Genomic DNA, 21,811 nt, shown 5'->3' on the forward strand with positions numbered 1-21,811 from the left:
GGCCGAGATGTAAATTTAACATTTAAATGTAGCTGAATTCCCAATGCTATTACAGTTCACTCTCATTAATGTAATTCTTAGGACCATCCTTATCATGAAGAAACAGTGATTATTCTCGGTAGCCACCCAACATATAATTACAGTACGTTTGATTAGATGCTCCTGTTGTGAGATAAACCACAATTTATACATTTCTGTGTGTTCTTTTAAAAAGGCTGATGATGAAAAAGGAAGCTAACGCTACTTTGTGAGACAGCATGTTCTTAGCTGTCCCATCCTTTCTACTCAGACTCCAGCTTTATGGGCAAGGTGAATGGTACTTGAGATTTGCTGCTACAGACCCGAAAATAATTTCCAGGGCAGAGTTTATAAGTAACACCAGGAGTCCAGTTGGTTCACCTTCTGAAGTCACTTTTCTTAGAGTCTTCAGAATTCTTGACAAAAGGTGGAAAGGAAAGAATGCTGTCCTTTACTAACTAACTAACTAATTAATTCATTGGAAGGACTGATGCTAAAGCTGAAATTCCAATACTTTGGCCACCTCATGTGAAGAGTTGACTCATTGGAAAAGACTCTGATGCTGGGAGGGATTGGGGGCAGAAGGGGACGACAGAGGATGAGATGGCTGGATGGCATCACTGATGCCAAACTCGATGGACGTGAGTCTGAGTGAACTCCGGGAGTTGGTGATGGACAGGGAGGCCTGGCGTGCTGTGATTCATGGGGTCACAAAGAGTCAGACACGACTGAGCAACTGAACTGAACTGAACTGAAGGATTAGAGGACGTTAGAGGGCGGCACAGGCTGGTTTGCTCTGGGCATGGTACAGACTGGACATGGTACTTCTACTTATTGTCTTTGGAGTATTGGCGGGGTACAATGACATATTATTTAATGATGAGAAAGATAATAAATCATAATCATTTTCATAGCCAGGACTTACTAAGTACTTTCTATGTGCAATGGATTTAACTAAACATGCAAGATCTTATCAAATCATGAAGATTCTATAATTATTTTTATAGAAATTTTGCAGATGAATAAACTTAGACTTAAAGATTTTAATGACAATTTTAAGCAAAACAGTCTGATGAGAGGATGTGCAGAACTTTTTATGTTGTGCTGAATCCATTCCTTCATCTTAAGGATGAAGGTCCATAGGAGTGAGGAGTCTTGCCTTCACAGAGTGGGGTGAAAGGGCAATTCTATAAATCTGCCATCTTCCCCATCTTCAGGTGGTCCATGCCCACATCAGCACAATCTTTTCTTTCTAGGGAACTTCTCACATGAATCTGTGTTTTTTGAAGTTCCTTCCATTAGATTTCATAATAGACTATCGGGTTTGTACATTTCAGAATTAGATCCTTCTCTTGCTTATAATTAAACCTCACTTGCTTGGTAACAGACACTGGATCCCACTCTGTTGTCTCAGGGTGAACCCCTCTCTACCTGTGGTCAGTGGATTGTCAGGATGGGTACTATTCCTCTTAATTTTTAGAATCTCTTCTCTCTGTGGGGAAACACCTCATCCTGGAAGCGTTGTTTTTACATAAGTCAGAGACGGGAGAGAACTCCTCGAGTCCAACCACCATCTGACGTTTGAGTCACCTTGCAGCATTTTTAATGTAGAGTCACTCAGTCTTCTCTTAAACTGCTCTATCGACAGGGAACTTGGGACCTTCCAAAGTGGCCCAACCCAGTTGGTCTCCAGTAATGCATTCATTTAGCATTAACTACATTCATAAAACGAGCTTCGGGGCAAGTTTTAAGCAAAGAACTGTTACAATTATACCAAGCCCCTGTGCTTTAGGAGGCCCAACTAAGGGAGCTAAGACATGCACACCAAGAACTAAAACATGAGATCCAAAGTTCTGAAGGAGCTCAGTGGATAAACAGGTCAACTTCAATTATAATATTCAATCAGACCAAGACAACCCATGCTAACCTCCGACTTTTCAGATTAACTAAAGGAATTCAATGTACTGTATAACTTTGGGAAAGAGTTAGACAATAGTAAGTGCTAATATTGTTTATGCAACAAATATTTAGCTTCTTTTATATATAATCTGTGTATTATAAAATATACCCATGTTAAGTATTCATTCTTCAGGTTCTGACAAACGTACACACTTGTGTAACTCCCGCCGCAATCAAGCTGTAGAACAGTTCCACTGCTACTAAAAGTTCCGCTTTTAGTTCATTCCTTTCTACCTTTAGCATCAGGCAACCACTGATCTGTTTCCAGGCAGTATAGATTGCATACGTCTTTCCTAAAATGTCACATGAATGGAATTATACATTTTGCAGTTGGCACCCCACTCCAGTACCCTTGCCTGGAAAATCCCATGGACAGGAGCCTGGTGGGCTGCAGTCCATGGGGTCGCTGAGGGTTGGACACGACTGAGCGACTTCACTTTCACTTTTCACTTTCATGCATTGGAGAAGGCAATGGCAACCCACTCCAGTGTTCTTGCCTGGAGAATCCCAGGGACGGGGGAGCCTGGTGGGCTGCCGTCTATGGGGTCGCGCAGAGTCGGACACGACTGAAGTGACTTAGCAGTAGTGTTTCGCTTCTTTTGTTTAACATGATGATTTTGGAGTTCACCTATACTGTTGCATAGTTTGTTCTTTTTTTTTTCATTGGCCATTGAATATGTAGGAAAGTCTCATCTTCATTTGAATTTAGATTTCTAAGACAACTAATAATGTCAAGCACCTTTTGATCGAATTATCGGGCATTTATGTATGTTCTTTGTGAATGTAGTGCTTTTTAAAATTTATGTGATAATGTATATATGTACCTATTTTTGGATTCTCTGCTCTCTGCTATTGATTTGTCTGTCTATTCTTATGCCAATATACCACACTGCTCTAATTGTTGTAGACAGGACAATTTCAAAATCAGGTAGAGTAAGTCCTCCAACATTTTTCTTCTTTTTCAAAATTGTTCGGTAGCCTAGGTCCACAGCATTTCTGTGTAGATTTTAGAGTCAGCCTATCATTTTGTACAATAAAGCACTACTTTAACTTCATCCCACACATTTTGATATGTTGTATTATTATCAAGAAGATCCTAAACAATTTCTAATTTTCCATGTGATTTCTTCTTTGACCCATGAATGCTGTTTAATTTTTATTTATTTGGGCATGTTCTTAATACCTTCCTGCTTTTGACTTCTTATTTAATTCCATGGTGGTCAGCAAACATGATTTCAGTGCCTTTAAATTCATTGAGATTGCTTTTAATGACTCAGCATATACTTTATCATGGTATATGCTCCATGTGCAATTTAAAATAAGAATGTGCATTCTGTTATTACTGAATTCATTATCCCATAATATCAATTTGATCATGTGGGTTGATAGTGTGTTTGAGTCTTCCTTACCCATACTGACTTCCTATCTAATTTTTCTAACATCATTAAAAAATGAGTGTTGACATTTCCAACCATAACTATCTATTTGGCTCTTCTTTCAGTTCTGTTGTCTTTTTTTTTTTCATGTATTTTCAAAGCTCTGTAATTGAGTGCATTCACATTTAAGACTTGTATGCCTTACTGATGAACAGACTATTTTATGATTACAAGATGTCCCTTTTCTACAATAACATTCTTTATTTTGACAGTTATTTTTATGGGTAGTACAGTTATTATGGTCTTCACATGTTCAGAATTTGTTGTATATCTTTTATTCATCCCCTTACTTTTAACCTACTTGTGTCTTTAAAGTGTGCTTTCTGCAAATAGCATATATGGAAGTCTAAGTTTTTGTTCAGTTTGACAATCTCTGTCTTCTAATTGAAGGGTTTGGTCTGCTTATGTTTATGTAATTATTGATATGCTTGAATTTTAGTCCACAATCTTGTTTTGCATTTGTGTCACTTCTTCTTTGTTCTTCCATTGAATGTACCACATATTCAACAAGCTTGATCCAGTTTTTGGCTGATCAAAATGTAAAATTTTCCTAGCCCTGTGGTCTCTGGGAATTGTTCAGCCTTCAGCTTCTTGATAGCTGTTCTCTGCTGATTCTTGTGGAATTTTATTCTATGCATGCTCAGCTTAGTATGCAGCAAAAGACTCAAGGGGACCCTTATGCAGATTTCTGGAGCCACTTTTCTGTGTAGCTCCTTGCTCTGGTACTCTGTCCTACAAAACACAGCTCCTCCAGACTCCCTGAGCTCCTATCTCTGTAACTCAGTGAGTTCACTGGATTGTGCTTGGGTGTTCCCTTCCTGCCTCATGACAGAAAACTAGGGCAATACAGAGGTCATCTTTTGCTTTCTTTAATCCAGGGATCACAGTCCTCACTGCCCTGTTTTAAAGTTGTTCGATACATTTGTCTAGTTTTCTAGTTTCTTCTTTTTTTTATGGCAAGGGCAAGTCTAAGTTTCTCTCCTATGGCTTGAAGTAGATATACTTACAGCTTCTTGAAGGTATAAAATATGTCATAGGGTCCTACATTCCAGCATCTGACAGTTACTTTACTTGTCAATATAGCACAGTGGTCAATAGCACAAATTATAAAGCCAGCCTCTCTGAGTGTGAACCCTGACTGCATGTATCAGCCTGTGAGATGGGGAAGGGTATTTTGCTTCTCTGTGCCTTAATTTTCCCATCTATACTATAGGAATGCTAATAACCTAGCTTTGGGGTTTCTTTGAGTTTCAGTGAGCTAACGAGTTAGAAGACTCTACACATGGACATCACCAGATGGTCAATACCGAAATCAGATTCATTATATTCTTTATAGCCCAAGATGGAGAAGCTCTATACAGTCAGCAAAAACAAGACTGGGAGCTGACTGCAGCTCAGATCATAAACTCCTTATTGTGAAATGTAAACTTAAATTGAAGAAAGTAGGGAAAACCACTAGACCATTCAGGTATGACCTAAATCAAATCCCTTAAGATTATACAGTGGAAGTAACAAATAGATTCAAGGGATTAGATTTGATAGAGTGCCTGAAGAACTATGGACAGAGAGTCATGACATTGTACAGGAGGCAGTGATCAAGACCATCCCCAAGAAAAAGAAATGCAAAAAGGCAAGACGGTTGTCTGAGGAGGTCTTACAAATAGTTGAGAAAAGAAGAGAAGCTAAAGGCAAGGAGAAAAGGAATGATATACCCATTTGAATGCAGAGTTCCAAAGAATACCAAGGAGAGATAAGAAAGCCTTCCTCAGCGATCAGTGCAAAGAAATAGAGGAAAACAATAGAATGGGAAAAACTAGAGATCTCTTCAAGAAAATTAGAGATACCAAGGGAACATTTCATGCAAAGATGGGCACAATAAAGGGCATAAATGGTATGGGTCTAACAGAGGCAGAAAGTATTAAGAAGAGGTGGCAAGAATACACAGAAGAACTGTACAAAAAAGATCATGACCCAGATAACCACGATGGTGTGATCACTCACCTAGAGTCAGACACCCTGGAATGTGAAGACAAATGGGCCTTAAGGAGCATCAGTACAAACAAAGCTAGTAGAGGTGATGGAATTCCAGTGAGCTATTTCAAATCCTAAAAGATGATGCTGTGAAAGTGCTGCACTCAATATGACAGCAAATTTGGAAAACTCATCAGTGGCCACAGGACTGGAAAAGGTCAGTTTTCATTCCAATCCCAAAGAAAGGCAATGCCCAGGAATGCTCAAACTACCACACAATTGCACTCTTCTCATATGCTAGTAAAGTAATGCTTAAAATTCTCCAAGCCAGGCTTCAACAGTACCTGAACCATGAACTTTCAGATGTTTAAGCTGGTTTTAGAAAAGGCAGAGGAACCGGAGATCAAATTGCCAGCATCTGTTGGATCATCGAAGAAACAAGAGTTCCAGAAAAATATCTACTTCTGCTTTATTGACTATGCCAAAGCCTTTGACTGTGTGGATCACAATAAACTGTGGAAAATTCTTCAAGAGATGGGAATATCAGACCACTTTACCTGCCTCTTGAGAAATCTGTATGCAGGTGAAGAAGCAACAGTTAGAACTGGACATGGAAAAACAGACTGGTTCCAAATTGGGAAAGGAGTACGTCAAGACTGTCTATTGTCACCCTGCTTGTTTAACTTCTATGCAGAGTGTATCATGAGAAACGCTGGGCTGGAAGAAGCACAAGCTGGAATCAAGATTGCTGGGAGAAATATCAATGACCTTAGATATGCAGATGACACCACCCTTATGGCAGAAAGTGAAGAAGAACTAAAGAGCCTCTTGATGAAAGTGAAAGAGGAGAGTGAAAAAGTTGGCTTAAAACTCAACATTCAGAAAACGAAGATCATGGCATCTGGTCCCATCACTTCATAGCAAATAGGTGGGGGAAACAATGGAAACAGTGTCAGACTTTATTTTTCTGGGCTCCAAAATCACTGCAGATGGTGACTGCCATGAAATTAAAAGACGCTTGCTCCTTGGAAGAAAAGCTGTGACCTAGACAGCATATTAAAAAGCAGAGACATTACTTTGCCGACAAAGGTCCATCAAGTCAAAGCTACAGTTTTTCCAGTAGTCATGTATGGATGTGAGAGTTGGACTATACAGAAAGCTGAGTGCTGAAGAATTGATGCTTTTGAACTGTGGTGTTGGAGAAGGCTCTTGAGAGTCACTTGGATTGCAAGATCAAACCAGTCCATCCTAAAGGAGATCAGTCCTAGGTCTTCATTGGAAGGACTGATGCTGAAGCTGAAACTCCAATACTTTGGCCACCTGATGTGAAGAACTGACTCACTGAAGAAGACCCTGAGGCTAGGAAAGATTGAGAGCGAGAGGAGAAGGGGATGGCAGAGGATGAGATGGTTGGATGCCATCATCAACTCAATGGACATGAATCTGAGTAAGCTCTGGGAGTCGGTGATAGACAGGGAGGCCTGGCGTGCTGCAGTCCATGGAGTCACAGGGAGATGGATACAACTGAATGAACTGAACTGAACTGAATGAGTTAAAATACTGCTTGGCACATGATGATACTCCATACTAGTGCTATTTCTAATATTATGATGACTTGTCTTCAAAGGGCCAGGTAGCTTATTCCTGTATGACTGATCCTTCACTTTTTTGGAATCTCATGCAGATAATCAGAGTAGGTTAATCAGTGAAAGCACATGATATTGTTTCATTGTTGCTGTATTAAAGAATCGCGGACCTCCATCTCTCCCAGCCTATTGTAAGTAATAAGTAACAGTAAGCTCCTAGCCCGAGAACAAAGGACCTTGACAAAAGCTGCATTAAGATCTAAGGGGACTTAAGTGCACCCTGCTCTCCATATTTCCATCTAGGTTGGCAATGAAAAAGCATATGTGTGCTGCTGTTCTAACAATGAGATTTTATTAGAACTGCACCACTGGCAATACATCAGTTAAAGGAGCACAGCAGTGAATCTGCTGGTAAAGTGAAGACTTCTTTTATACAGCATGTGATTGCTCACTGATTTGTCTCTGCCATAAATCTAGAGATTTGTATGTAGGGTGTGTAAATGGGCTGCTCCTGAGCCAATGGTACTTTCAAAGAGCAGGGGTGACTTAGCTAAGACTTAGCTGGCTGCTTTGAGACATATTAAGAGTTGTTCCTTTAGGGAGCTCCTCTCTGGGTCTTTGAGGGGATTCTTGAGAAAGAGGAGGTCTTAATATTCACATGTGTTAGGCAAAGGCTTGTTACTAACTTGTGTATGTGTTTAACCAGCCTTGTTATTAGTCATGTGTCTAGGAATCAAATATGAATTAACATTTTAACATAGACAAATATCTTTGGTATTTGCTTGGCAAACCAGCCCATCTGTTACCCCACCACCACTGTTCTCTTTTGGGAATAGTCCTTTTTCTTTCTTGGTCCTGGATTAAAATGGCCAGCTCTCAGGTGACCTCAGCAGAGATGCTGGCATGATCTGAAGTTCATGTCTTGTAAATGTTTAGTGAAAGTCTTCAGTGAATAAAGGGATAAAGAAGCAATTAAAACTCCCTCTCTTGACAGGATACTGTGGATTGAATCAGATTCTGGTGTGTTATTGTAGCTTTTGATGAGTTACAACAGTACAGGGGTTTGTGTGCTATCACTGATCTAAGTAACCCCCCACGATGTACATGAGACAACTAATATCACTGAGTAATAACACACCAGTTATTGCTTCCAAATCATCTAACAGCATCTGCCCCATGAATAATAGTAAGTAAGTAAGTAAGTGTTAGTCGCTCAGTCGTGCCCAACTCTTTGTGACCCCATGGACTGCAGCCACCAGGCTCCTGTTTCCATGAGATTTTCCAGGCAAGGCTACTGTAGGAGTGGGTTACCATTTCCTTCTCCAGGGGATCTTCACTACCCAGGGATCCAACCTGGGTCTCCTGTACTGCAGGCAGATTCTTTACCGACTGAGCTACAAGGGAAGCCCATCTTATGAATAATACTTGAATTTAAATCATATTTCCTTCATAAAAATACCAACACACTTGTTCTTTTATCTACCTTAACAACACTTCTAAGAGGAAAAATGGGGTTGGATCTGTATTTCCCTCTTTTGAGGAGTTGGTTTCCCAGGTGGTGTTGGTGGTAAAGAACCTGCTTGCCAATGCAGAAGACATAAGAGACGAGAGAGACACTGGGTCGATCCCTGAGCTGGAAAGATCCACTGGAGGAGGGCATGGCACTCCACTCCAGTGTTCTTGCCTGGAGAAACCCATGGACAGAGGAGCTTGGAGGGCTACAGTCCATAGGGTTGCAAAGAGTAAGACACAACTGAAGCAGCTTAGCACACACACATGCACTTTTGAAGAGTATGAGAACCAGAGAACCAGAGAGTAAATCACTTGCATGATATCCTACAGTGACATGGAACCCAAGAGAATCCTGGACCCTGGAATACCAACCTTGAAACTTTCTGCTAAATCAGGGTTAGCCAAGTACTCTTGTAAAGAGCTCAGTTCAGTTCAGTTTAGTTGCTCAGTCGTGTCCGACTCTTTGCGACCACATGAATCGCAGCATGCCAGGCTTCCCTGTCCATCACCAACTCCTGGAGTTCACCTAAACTCTTGTCCATCAAGTCTGTAAAGAGCTAGAGGCTAAATATTTTAGATTGGGTGGGTGATACTGTTTCTGTGGCCACACAACTATTCAACTCTGCTGTTGTATCATGAAATCAACCACAGAGTATAAATGTACATGAATGACCATGGCTGGTTATTATGATTGACTCTTTCTCTCTCTCCACCACCGCCCCCCCCACACCCACACCCACACACACACAACGCAGGTGATGGGCCCCACTGTGCCCACATTTAAAAGTTTAACAGCACTTGCACCACATTGTGACCCATGTTAGATGCTGCCTTAGGATCAAAAGGATACTACATGACAATAGGATGTGACATTTGTCCTTGCTTTTGCATTATCACTTGGTCTTCACAAGGACCCTGCTATATAGTTTATTAACGACTTTCCATTTTACATATGATAAAACTGAGGCTAGCTCATTGTCTAAGGCTGTGTGTGTGCTCAGTCACTCAGTCCTGTCCAACTCTTTACAACCCAGTGGACTGTAGCCCACCAGGCTCCTTTGTCCATGGGGATTCTCCAGGCAAGGAGACTGGAGTGGGTTTCCATGCCCTCCTCCAGGGGATCTCCCCAACCCAAGGATCAAACCCTGTCTCCTGCATTGCAGGTGAATTCTTTAAGGTCTGAGCCTCCAAGAAAGGACACATGGTTGTAAATGCAGTGTGAAGACTGCAATACAAATCTCCTGACTTCTAATACTTCTCTTCTGCTAGCTATTCCATAAAGAGTTCTTATCCATATTTTCATTTTGAAATGTGAAAATGCTTGGACCAGGGGAGGCATGATTTGTCTGGGGTCAGTGATACTTTAGTGACTTGTGCCAGGATCAGAACCTCATCTGTTGGCTTCCAGGCTGGTCTTCTATTCCTTCACATTATTGTGACCATTTCCCCCGCCCCCTCAAAAAGGTGTAACTTGATAGAATGATGGCATGTTCATTGTATTTCATTCTTTAAACTTCCTGAAATGATATCATTTTAGAAATGATCTCTTTGAGGTACCAAACAGTATCCAGATGGAGAATAATGATTTGTGATTCACTTTATGTCTTTGACTAGTTTTCAAAGTCCCAATCAGGATTAAACAATTCTTTTTATAAAATTAAACAGCAGTATTTTTGTTTAATTTTATTCTTGAGTGCTGATGATTACATCTTTGCTCATAGTATTTAATTATCTCCTCCGATCCAAGGAATGTGTGAATCAGAAAGAAAGTAAATTGGTAAAGAGGACTCGGTTTTAACCAGCACTTCAAAAGGAATCATTGAGTAGGAATCACTGTGACTTCTAGGGTCTCTTCAGGCTCTGTCAGAATACGGAAGATGATCGGGTGATCAACCGTCATGGTTTGCCTGGGACTGAGGGGTTTCTTGGAATGCAAGGCTTCCAGTGCTCAAGCCAGAAAAGTCCCAGGCAAATGGTCACCCTGACTGCTAAATCATATGTGTTCAATGAATTGACCACTAACCATAACTCTGCATGCCTGGCGGTAATGCTGTTACTCTGGAAAGGGACTGGGGGACAGGAACAGGACAAGAACAGCTTCTCAGCAACACTTGAGCATGACAGGGCTTCATGAATTTGTAGAGAAATCTAACTATAGAAACCCAACGATATTAAAATATCAGAGGGTATCGAAAGACTAGCTTACTGACAAATATAAACCAGTCTCGATTATTGTTGCTACTCTTCCCACTCATTGGTAAAAATCGTGGAATCAGACACTTTATCTAAGAAATACATAAACAAAGGGGACTTTTAGCTCCAACTATAGCAGAAGGTGTCTGCTCAACATGGAAAATTATCCACAGGCTACAGGAGAGCATCAGTTCTTAGACTCAACAGAATATCCAGTTGCCAACATGGGATCCACAGCAAGGCCAGGAGGTGATGCCAAGTTTCCAGACCCTGGATCTGAAGCCATCGGCCAAATGACACCTTCCTGAGATTTCTCTCAGGCCTCCTGCCATTGCTCCCTCCTCTGACAATTCTGGTTTTGCAAATGTGGGCTGGCTGAGAAGACCTGCTCTGGATTTCCCAACTTCGGGGAAAGGAGTTTCTGGTGGTCCCATTATAACCCAAGTCTCTCAAAGGTCCCTTTGTTACTGGTGGGGTTACCTTTCCTGCCAAGGGGCTTCTCTAGCCACCACAGGTGTTGGCCACTCTCCCTAGCCTGGCGGATGTTAAAAGTAAACACCAGAAGGATCCGCACAGTCCAGCACTGGAACAGTTGCTACCACACTAGCCAGGGTTAAAAACCACAAATGACTAAAACTTTGGAAAAAGCAACACAGAGGATTTTCAGATTTTCCTATAGAAATGCTCACTATCGAAAGCCTTATTCTGCTTTTTCAGTTACATCTGGTGACTGTTTATTTAAGAACTTGGTTAGAAAATTCAGTTGAAATATGCATCAGTAAATTCTGTTGCCCATCACAGGCTGGCCAAACACAGTTAATGAGTCTGCTTGGCTCTCATTTCTGAGTCTGAGTTAGTATCTGCAGGAGGGCGGTCTCCCTGACCATCACGTGTGCTAAGGCATGCAGACACCTAACCCTCTAGGGACTCCTAGCCCTGCCCACATCCTCCCAGTCACCTGCAGTTCTAGGGCCCTCACTGGCTCTGACATTTTCCTCCTTAATCCTTACTTTGGCCTTCACTTATTCTATTCCTTTGTTGAGTCCACTTCTCAGGTCCACATCATTTCTTTTCCAGTCTCCTGCGTTCCCTTCTGCTCCTTGCTTGACGCTTTCTCCCTTTCCGATGCATCCCCGTCGACCTCTCCCACTTTTCTTTGCTATTTGCCTCTCTCTTTTGAGCTGTTCTTATTTCTGCGCCCTGATTTTTCTTCCTCTTGCGGAACCTGTTTCTTGCTTTCCACTTGGAATTTCTTTAACTATTAAAAAAAAAGAACAATTATTGCCGTGCTGCTTCATTTTTAGTAAACCTGATTTCGAAAGTGGGAACTCTATTTCCTTAGTGTGCTGTGGCAGAGAGGTAGAGACATAAATTAACTAGAGCCGGCTAAGATGCGAAAGAGAGCCAATTTGTAGCTCTGCGCCAGAATGAATACGAAGCAGGTGGCGAGGGGTATGAATACACACCTCCATCCAGCTCAGCACACTCTGTGCTCACCGAGTATCTACAGCCTGTGTGGGCCTGGAGAAAAATCAATTTCTCCTTATCAAATGCCAAATGAAGGCTGTCGAAGTCAGGTAGTGATCCACTATTTAAAGAGAACAAATTCAAAACTGGCACAGAGCTTTCTGAAATTGCTGTGAAGTCCAGTTTCAAAAACATGAGTACTTGACTCAGCCGAGGACACTCCTACAGGGGGACTGATGTCTATGTGCTGGCAGAAGCGCCCTGGTATATTCCCCAGATCCCTTAACTTTCTGCTAACATAAAGGCTGAGCAACACAGGCCCACTGGCTAAAATAAAATTGCTTCGGGTTGGTAAGCGTTCCGTAGTTTCCCTGAGTTTTCAGCAGGCTCAGATTCACACCTGCCAGTATTGCTTTTGATTATGAAACACAACAGTTGGGCAGTCCAGGTAACCGTAATTGTCTCTGTAATTAGATTCTGTCATGCACGGAGTACTCAGGCCTTGGGCTTTTGTGGAAACAGAAGAGGCGCCTGGAGTATCTTTAGAGTGCTTGGTCTCTTGTAGAGAGCAGGTCGCTAATAAGCTCTTCCTGCAGCAAGGAGAAGGCGGTTGCCTCTCTTTCACACCTCCTTCCACCCCTTTCTGGTTCAGCAAATTTGAGCTGTGTTGCAGAATGAAAAACAAAGGCGAAAACTGTAAACGAGGAGAAGGGATGGAAACTGTCCAGGAAGAAATCCAATTTCTGTCTTGAGTTCTGTGTGTTTCAAAATGGAAATGCTACACTCGTTAAAGTGCCCATTAAGCAAACAATACAGGGAAACGAGGTGGGGTTTAGGAGGCTGGGAGGGAGGAGGAGAGGCAGGTCAGGGAGACGAGGGCATTGTTTTTAAAGGCGATTGCAAAATGTTCAATAAGGGGGAAGGAACGCCTGCAGATATTTCACTGGAGAGTGAAGGAGAGCATCATTTCAATACTGACAACTGGCAATAATGTCTCTATTGTAGTCACACAAAGGTCTGTCTGTATCTAACAAGACAATGGCGGGTCAAGTGATGGTACAAACTCCACACCCTGAGATCTAGGCATCAGGAGGCGGAATGACTAAATACTTGATATATTGCGTAGATGTGGGGAAATATATCAGATCTGTGAGAGTAAACATGTTTACCCAGCAGTTTAAACAGTCACACAAGGAAAGGCAAAGAAAAAACACAGCTTACTGTGTGCCAGGTACTTCCATCTCTTCTGTCTCTATCCCAAACTCACACTGATGCAGTGGGTATTAGCAGTCTTTATTCCCAGATGAGCAAAAAAGTTCAAGAAGATGTAAATAACCCATGTTCATTTAGCTGCTCAACAGTAGAGTCAAAATTTGAGGGCAAATCCCACTGCAGATGGTGACTGCAGCCATGAAATTAAAAGATGCTTGCTCCTTGGAAGAAAAGCTATGACCAATCTAGACAGCATATTAGAAAGCAGAGACATTACTTTGCCAGCAAAGGTCTGTCTAGTCAAGGCTATGGTTTTTCCAGCAGTCATGTATGGATGTGAGAGCTGGACTATAAAGAAAGCTGAGCACTGAAGAACTGATGCTTTTTAACTGTGGTGTTGGAGAAGACTCTTGAGAGTCCCTTGGACTGCAAGGAGATCCAACTAGTCAATCCTAAAGGAAATCAGTCCTGAATATTCATTGGAAGGACAGATGCTGAAACTGAAATTCCAATTCTTTGGCCACCTGATGCAAAGAACGGACTCATTTGAAAAGACCCTGATGCTGGGGAAGATTTAAGGAGGACCACAGAGGGGACAGAAGGGGACAACAGAGGACAAGATGGTTGGATGGCATCTCCGACTCAATGGACATGAGTTTGAGCAAGCTCCGACAATTGGTGACGGACAGGGAGGCCTGGCGTGCTGCAGTCCATGGGGTCACAAAGTGTCAAACACGACTGAGCGACTGGACTGAACTGAACCCATCTGACTTATACCTGGTCATGCTGCCCTCCAAGAACACTGTCTCCGTACTTTCTAGAAAGGAAACCAATACTTAAGAATCACCAACCATATGCCAGTTACTCTGGAACACACTCTCACCATCTTCATCTCCCACAATTTCAGTTCCACCCACACACAGATGATTTGACAGACAAACAGTAGGTGGTCTCTTCAAAAAGACAATTCAAATCTCTGCCACTGCAATTACACAACCCTGGTGTCTGGGGTTGGGAGTACTATGAGATTCCCAGCACTGGCACCCCTCCTGAACAGGGAAATCTCATCTGAAAACGAGAGGAAAGGCTTTGGAAAGAAACGGGGTGGGGTCTACAGGAGATTTCTGGGCTATGCTCACACTGCCTTCCCAATGGGCACATCTGCCCTCTGAGTGGAGCCGAGCCTCACAGACTCGAGGGGCCCAGCTCTTCAGGACGGGTCTGATTTTCTACAGTCTAGAGAACAGGATGTGTTTTTCAGACTCATTAGCAGCCCAGGTGAGAAGCCACTAGGCGAGTCCCTTCCCAGGAAAGTTCGGCTTCCTTAGATGATTCCAGCTAACACTTCATTAGCATTTGCCTGCATGCCAGGCACTGTTTTAAGCACTTCTGCGTCTTAGCTCCTTGCACTGACAAGGTGGGGATGTTTATCCCGACTTTGGGCACAGAGATTGGGTAGCCTCAGCTTCGAATGAGCCTCAGGGTCTGCCCTGGGACCAGCCCACCCTGCTGCCGTGTGGAATCAGATTCTTCAGCCCTTCGGCAAACTGGGGACTCAGCCCACTCTTGCAGAACTTTGTTGTTATCGAGTGAACACAGGGCCTATGTTCTCCCATCTGTTATTTGCTTTCTATCCTACAACCGCTTCTCAGCGCAGACTCCGTGTTTTCACCGTCCTTGCTCATTCTAAAGCACGTTCCAGTCCCGTTTGTTTCTCCCGCCGTACAATACCACCCAGTCTTTTACCCCACACCCCTCTTTAGCTACTGCTTTCTCTATCTCCTCCCTTTATAGCCAGTCCTCTTGAGAGTTTCCTGTCTTGCCACCTGTTTCCTCACCTCCGCCTCACTGCTCAGTCTACATTACCGCCACTGTTCCCCTGAAATTGCAGCCTGTCTGGGTGGTAACTCCAGCGGGTTTAAGGGTTTCCTTCTGGGACATCGGACCTGGTTGACCATCCGTCTCTTGAAAGACTCACCCGTTGCCTCCTGTTAGGGTGATCTGTCTGCACATTTGCCCCTCCCTGGCCGCCCCCTTCGGTCTTCTCTGTATATTCCTCTTCCTCTGCTCTCCTTGCTGTCCTCAGCCCTCCCCTCTGCTGGGCTCTCTAACCCGTTCCTGGCCTCGCCCTTTACCCTTCCTTCTCCCCCAACTCTCGCAACGTCACTAGCCCACTGCCTTCTCCAGTCTGCCCGCCCCTCCTCTGGCTGAGCCCCTGTCCTGCTCCTCTGGCCCACCTGCTGCTCCAGCTTCACCTCTCCAATCCACACTGTCAAAGCTTCCGCCAGAGTGACCTTTGCAGCCATTAAAGGGGTGACCTCTGTCTCCTCCACGAGCCTTTGAATGACTCCCCTTTGCTATGAGATGTCCCTACTCATCAGAATGTACAGGCAAGGTGTGTTAGGATCACGCCCACAATTGCCTTTTCGGCTTCACTTTTCGTGACCTCTCCTGCATCCTGTGATCCAAACCAGCAAACTTCTCTCGGTTCCTTGCTGTGTCGCACTCTCAGTTTCCACTTGTTCCCATGTGTGGCCTTTATTACACGAAGCACCCCGCTCCCACGCTCATGTCTTCCAGCTGACGTCTAGGTAAGTGTTACTCGGTTAAAGGTCAGCTCTTTTTCAAAGCCTTCCCAGACCTCCTGAGCCTGGACCCAGTGCTCCTTCCCTGTGTCCCTCCAGTGCCCTGGATGCCAGTCAGGACACTTTTTTGTAGCTGTCTCTCTGTGTATCTATGTCTCCTAGTAAACCTAAGCTCCAGAAGTAGGCACTGTTTGTATCCTGGCTTTCACTCGACTTGAACTCCTACCATAATGTTTATTGGTGCGAAGAGCAGACTCATTGGAAAAGACCCTGATGCTGGGAAAGATTGAGGGCAGGACGAGAAGGTGGCAACAGAGGATGAGATGATTGGATGGCATCATTGACTCAATGGACATGAGTTTGAGCAAACTCTGGGGGACAGTGAAGCCTGGCCTTCTGCAGTTCATGGGGTTGCAAAGAGTTGGTGATAACTTAGTGACAGAGCAACAACAATAATAGTGTTTAGTGAAAAAATTAAACAATTTAAAGTAGCATTAAATATTTTTGAATGAACAAGCACGCTTTGTAGGAACTAGGAGGTGAAGAGAAAGTGAAGCAGCCTAGCCTGGTGAAGGGATGACCAGAAGGGCAGAATTGAGGAAACTTGGGAAGGTAATATTCCTGAGTACTCCTGCTCACGTTGCCCAATATTTAAAACGAAGGATCTTTCTGGAGTCGAATAAAGACAGAGGGAATTGAAAGAGAAGATTCTTTTGTCCAGCCTGTCTTTCAGGAAGATGTCTGGGAGATGGCCCAGCGTCTACGAGGAGACAGACAAGGTGCTGGTTTGTTTTGCGAGAGAGTGAGAGGGGACAGAGCAAAGCAAACCTGGAAGCTTATAAGCATCCCTCCCTCCTTGTCCTGGTCAGGATATTTGCCAAGTTTCAGCCAACTGTTTCTGTGTCTCGCTTGGAAAGTGAGCAGCCTGTGTGGATGGGGTGGGGAGCTACGCCACTTGCTGCCTCTCCGCATGCCCACAGCACTGACTGCTTTGACACGCACTCTGAAAAGCAACTCAAGCTCTCGACTGACTGGTGAGTGATGAAACCTGGTCTGAAGCAATTCATCGTTTCAAGATGATGGCAGGAGGCAGACAGTTCCGGCTAGAAGTGGAGTGGATCCTTTTGAGCAAAGGATTTAAAAAAAGAGATTCTGCATAGCAGCTGGCCCCCTGGAACATTGGCCACAGAAGTCTGGAGTACACTTGTCATGTAGGGGTCCTGGGATGCCCCTATTAACCTAGAGCCCCTGGAAGCCAGGATGGGGGCTATCACCCTCCACTGGGAAGGTTATAATAATTCACAAGAGAGAATAGTTACCGCAGGGTAAAGTGGTGGGGAAAGCATCATAGAGATATTGGCATATGCCAGGCCTTGAAGATGTAATTTCTAGGAGGGAAAAAGACAGGGCATTCCATGGAAGCATTTCCCCCATAATGTGGGAAAAGGCAAGGAGCAGGCCATGAGCGGGGTACGCCCAGGGAATACCGATTAGAACAGCTTGGCTGGAGAGGCGAGCTCCCGTCATAGAATATTGGAAGTGAAGACAGGACAAAAATACCCTGCAGTGCTCTATAGGTAAGATCAATGGCTCATTTACCCAGCTTCAAAAGGCTGCAAATAGCTATTTTTTATGTTGGAAAAGAAATCCAATAATTTGTATCACTTGCCGCTATGAATCTGATAAAAAGCCCTTCCTGAAGACTGTAACAAATGGCCACGGGAGCCCTGCATTCAAGCTGCAGTAGTGTAAGACATGGACCGGAGAGTCGGATCATACTGATTTTACTGGGCCTCTTGGGCTGTGTGTACAGAATCCCCAGAGCCCCTGCCTCGCTCACTGGGTTCCATTTTCTCCTGTTTTGTGCAGATTTAGAGAGAGCCAGCTCTAAGGAAGGCTACACCGGCGTGTGCAAAGCCCATCGAAGCACAGCTGCAGTCCTTAAGAAGCTCGAGTGGAACAGAGATAAGATGCTCTAATGAGTTAGGGCCATGTGTCAAAGAAAAGCAAGAATGAGGACACAAAAAGAAGAGATGGATGTGGAGCAACTGGAACTATCATCCACAGCTGGCAGGAATGTTGTTCAGTCACTAAGCCGTGTCTGGCTCCTTACGATCCCATGGACTGCAGCACACCAGGCTCCCCTGTCCTTTATTATCTCCCAGAATTTGCTCAATTTCATGTACATTGAGTCGCTGATGCCAACTGACCATCTCATCCTCTGCCACCCTCTTCTCCTCCTGCCTTCAACCTTTCCCAGCATCAGAGTCTCTTCCAACGAGTCAGCTCTTCGCATCAGGTACGAATATAAAGAATGGGAAATGGTAAAAACCACTTAGGAAAACAGTTAGGCGGTTTCTTCCAAAGTTAAACATAGCTCCACTTCTAGATACTTCCCTAAGGAAGAAAACACATGTATCCACATAGAACATTTGTATAAGAATATATTGTAAAGAAACTATACCCCAATAAAAAATAAAATAAAAAGAATGTACCTAGAAGCTTTATGCATAAATACAAAAAAAAAATAAGCTCTGAAAAAAGCTAAATGTGCACTTAACAAGAAAATGGATAAACAAATTGTGGATGGAAAGTGCTCATCAGTAAAAAAGAATGAAAAGTAAAAAGTGAAAGTGAAGTTGCTCAGTCGTGTCCAACTCTTTGCGATCCCATGGACTGTAGCCTACCAGGCTCCTCCATCCATGGGATTCTCCAGGCAAGAGTACTGCAATGGGTTGCCATTTCCTTCTCCAGGGGATCTTCCCAACCCAGGGATCGAACCCGGGTCTCCTGAATTCCAGGCAGATGCTTTAATCTCTGAGCCACTGACAAATGCAACAACATGGATGAACCTAAATACACGACAGTGCTAAGTGTGATGCAGTTCCTTGCACTTATTCCATTTACACAAAGTTCAGGCACAGGCAGAACTGTGCATGGATAATAGAAGTCAGAATAGTGGTTGTCTCTGGGGATGGGGTGAGGTTGGGAGTTGTCTGGAAAGGAGAATGAAGAACCTATCTGGAAATGTTGCATCTTAACTTTGGGTGGTGGTTACCAAGGGATTCACGACTATCGAAACTTATCAAAGTGAGTGCATTTTACTGTATGTCAATTGTATTTCAGTAAAAAAAAAAAAAAAAGGTATAGAACAAGAAAGGAGCTGGGTAAAGGACAGCATGGTTTCATGGAGATGCTGCCTTGAGCAGCTTCAGAGAGAAGATGGAGGACGGAGCGAAGATGTGATGGGCGCGGTGCGTGAGTGCTCCCAGTGGATGTCCTAACGTCTCAGTACAGCTGGAAGAGAGACCCTCGGTGAAGGGGACAAAAAGCGAGGGCTGGGGCTTGAGGAGCATAGACAAAGCTCAGAACAGGATGCTACAGACAATTAGGAAGGGGCTTTTCCTGAGATGATGGACACATTTTCAGAGTTACACATCATGGCTTGCTGATGGAGATCACTGGCTAGGCTGGGGACTGGCAGGGCATGGAGGATGAAAGCGTACGGTGCTCACACACTCCAAGTGGGTCATGGCTAGAGGATAGGGATGAGATAGTGCAGGGCCAATGGAGATCGCAGAAGGGTCAAGGTTCTGGCTGTCAGGACGAAGAGGAGCAAGTCCAGGAGGCATAAGACATTTGACTGGTGGCTCAGACAGTAAAGAATCTGCCTGCAATGCAGGAGACCCAGATTTGATCCCTGAGGCAGGAAGCTCCCCTGGAGGAGGAAATGGTAACCCACTCCAGTATTCTTGCCTGGAGAATCCCATGGACAGAGGAGCCTGGGGGGCTATATTCCATGGGATCACAAAGAGTCAGACATGACTGAGCGACTAAGCACAGAAGACAGTGTTGATCAGTGAAGGTGGTTTTCCTATCCACGATGTCTGAAGGACAGCAGTTCTGAATGATGGATAGGTTGAATGGTGATGACACAGCCTTGGAAGCTGGGAGTCAACAAGGACGGTGGCAGAAGACACATAGAAAGGGAGCCTGAGACAAAGGCTGAAGTCCTAGCAAATGCGGTGGCACGTCCCCAGTTACAAGTTCCTCTCTCTCCCCAGGTGAAGCGGAAGTTGACCTGAGCTTGGATTACAAAGTATTGCTTTAAATAATATGCAATTGGCTATATTTAACTCTTTCTATTCTATGAAGATGAAAATGCTTCAGGGTATATTTTAAAGTTGATTGTAATCAAGTCTCTATGAGTAACACAAAGTGGTTTTTATTCTCTTTTTATAAATGAGGAAAGGAGCCTTACTTCACCAAGGCTCCTCCCCACAGCCTTCCTTCTGATCAGGGTAGGATGTGGGTACACAAAAGTAATTGTTGAAACCACCGGACTACGCAGAAGGGGACTGCCCTTCAGAAAGGGCACAACGTGGCATAGGTTTCAGTGTTTGAAAAGAGCTGTACTGTGTGTTTTGACACTTCAAAAGTAAAATTTATGGGAAGAAATAGGTTGTTCTGTTCTTATTCATCTTTCCAGTTCTTTTATTGATTTTCTTATTGGAATAATTCCTTCAAGCCCTTAAAAATCTAAATTCTTATTTAGAAACTCCCAGACTCCTACATAAAGAAATATATTCCAAAGGCCAGTGGGGGCTTTTTGGTATGTCATGAATCAGAAGGAAAAGGCAGCAGAATTGTTTCTACTGCTTATTAACTGTGTAATCTCTTGACAAAATATTGCATCTTTGTGCTTGGAGTTCCTCATGGGGAAATTATGCAAGTAAGAGCTCTACAAGGTTGGGATTTTTAATACTCTAAGAAAACAGTGAACCGTTAGTGAGCCCTTAAATAGAATTAGCAGCAACAAGAAAGTCAACTTAGACCTGAAGCAGCATTCTGGCAAGGTATTCTTAATCAGGCATCTTCTAGAAATGAGTGCTGATTAATAAGACGAGAACACCCACCCCCACAGCTACTTCCCCATCAGCATCAGTACCCACGTGCTCTGTCTTCCTGCCTGTTACCAAAGGAGAGCGATTCAGGCTTATGTTGCTCTTCAGCTGCCCAATCATGTCTGACTCCTTGCGACCCCATGGACAGCAGCACGCCAGGCCTCCCTGAATCTCATCATCTCCCGAAGTTTGCCCAGGTCCATGTCCATTGCATTGGTGATGCCACCCATCCATCTCATCCTCTGATGCCCTCTTCTGCTTCTGCCCTCAATCAAGGTGTGTGGGCTACAGGCCCTTTCCCTGTGCCACCAAATTACAGTGTAGAACTCCAGAGTCAAGAGTTCTAAACCTGAACCTAGTTTTCCAGGTTCTTATGGACTGTGTATTTGTCAGTATCATGGGAAAAAACATTTTATATAATAGTTTGTTAGCTTGATACAGAAATTTTACATACTGAAAATATATGCTGATTCCTTCTTTGATCTTATCCCAACCTCTTATATGCTGGGGTTGCCAAGGCTCAGTCTCAGAGCCTCTTCTCTTCTCTACACTCATTCCCATCTGATCCACCCAACCCATGGCTAGACTGCTGATGACTCCCAAATGGTTTCTCCAGCCCACACCTCTTTCTTAGTTTTATACTCTTTACTTGACATTTCCACTTGGATGCCTAACAGGCATCTCAAATGTGCACATGTACCAAAATATACTCCTGTTTTCTTTCCAAAATCCATTCTAGTCACAGCCTTCCACATTCCACTTTATGCCAACCCCTCTTCCAACTGCTTAGGCCAAAAACCTTGCAGCCTTTTGGAATCACCTTTTACTCTTGCAATCTGTCAGGAAACCATGCTGGCTTTACATTTAAAATATATCCAAAATATGGCCATTTCTCACTACTTCTGCTGCCACACCCTGGTCCAAGCTCCAGTCACCTCTTGTCTGGACTACTGCAATCGCCTTCTCAT

General features: G+C 43.7%; 1 protein-coding gene and 1 non-coding gene across 4 annotated transcripts in view; one reads left to right on the plus strand and one right to left on the minus strand.

Annotated features, from left to right (window-relative positions):
- Positions 1 to 21,811, minus strand: part of CPQ (carboxypeptidase Q) — a 560,471-nt gene that overhangs the window by 19,364 nt on the left and 519,296 nt on the right. The window lies entirely within an intron of this gene.
- Positions 10,364 to 10,439, plus strand: MIR584-1 (microRNA mir-584-1). Its single transcript, NR_031340.1, has one exon. It is a non-coding gene; the product is annotated as a microRNA mir-584-1 (primary transcript).

Source organism: Bos taurus, chromosome 14, assembly GCF_002263795.3.
Source record: "Bos taurus isolate L1 Dominette 01449 registration number 42190680 breed Hereford chromosome 14, ARS-UCD2.0, whole genome shotgun sequence".
Lineage (NCBI taxonomy): Eukaryota > Metazoa > Chordata > Mammalia > Artiodactyla > Bovidae > Bos > Bos taurus.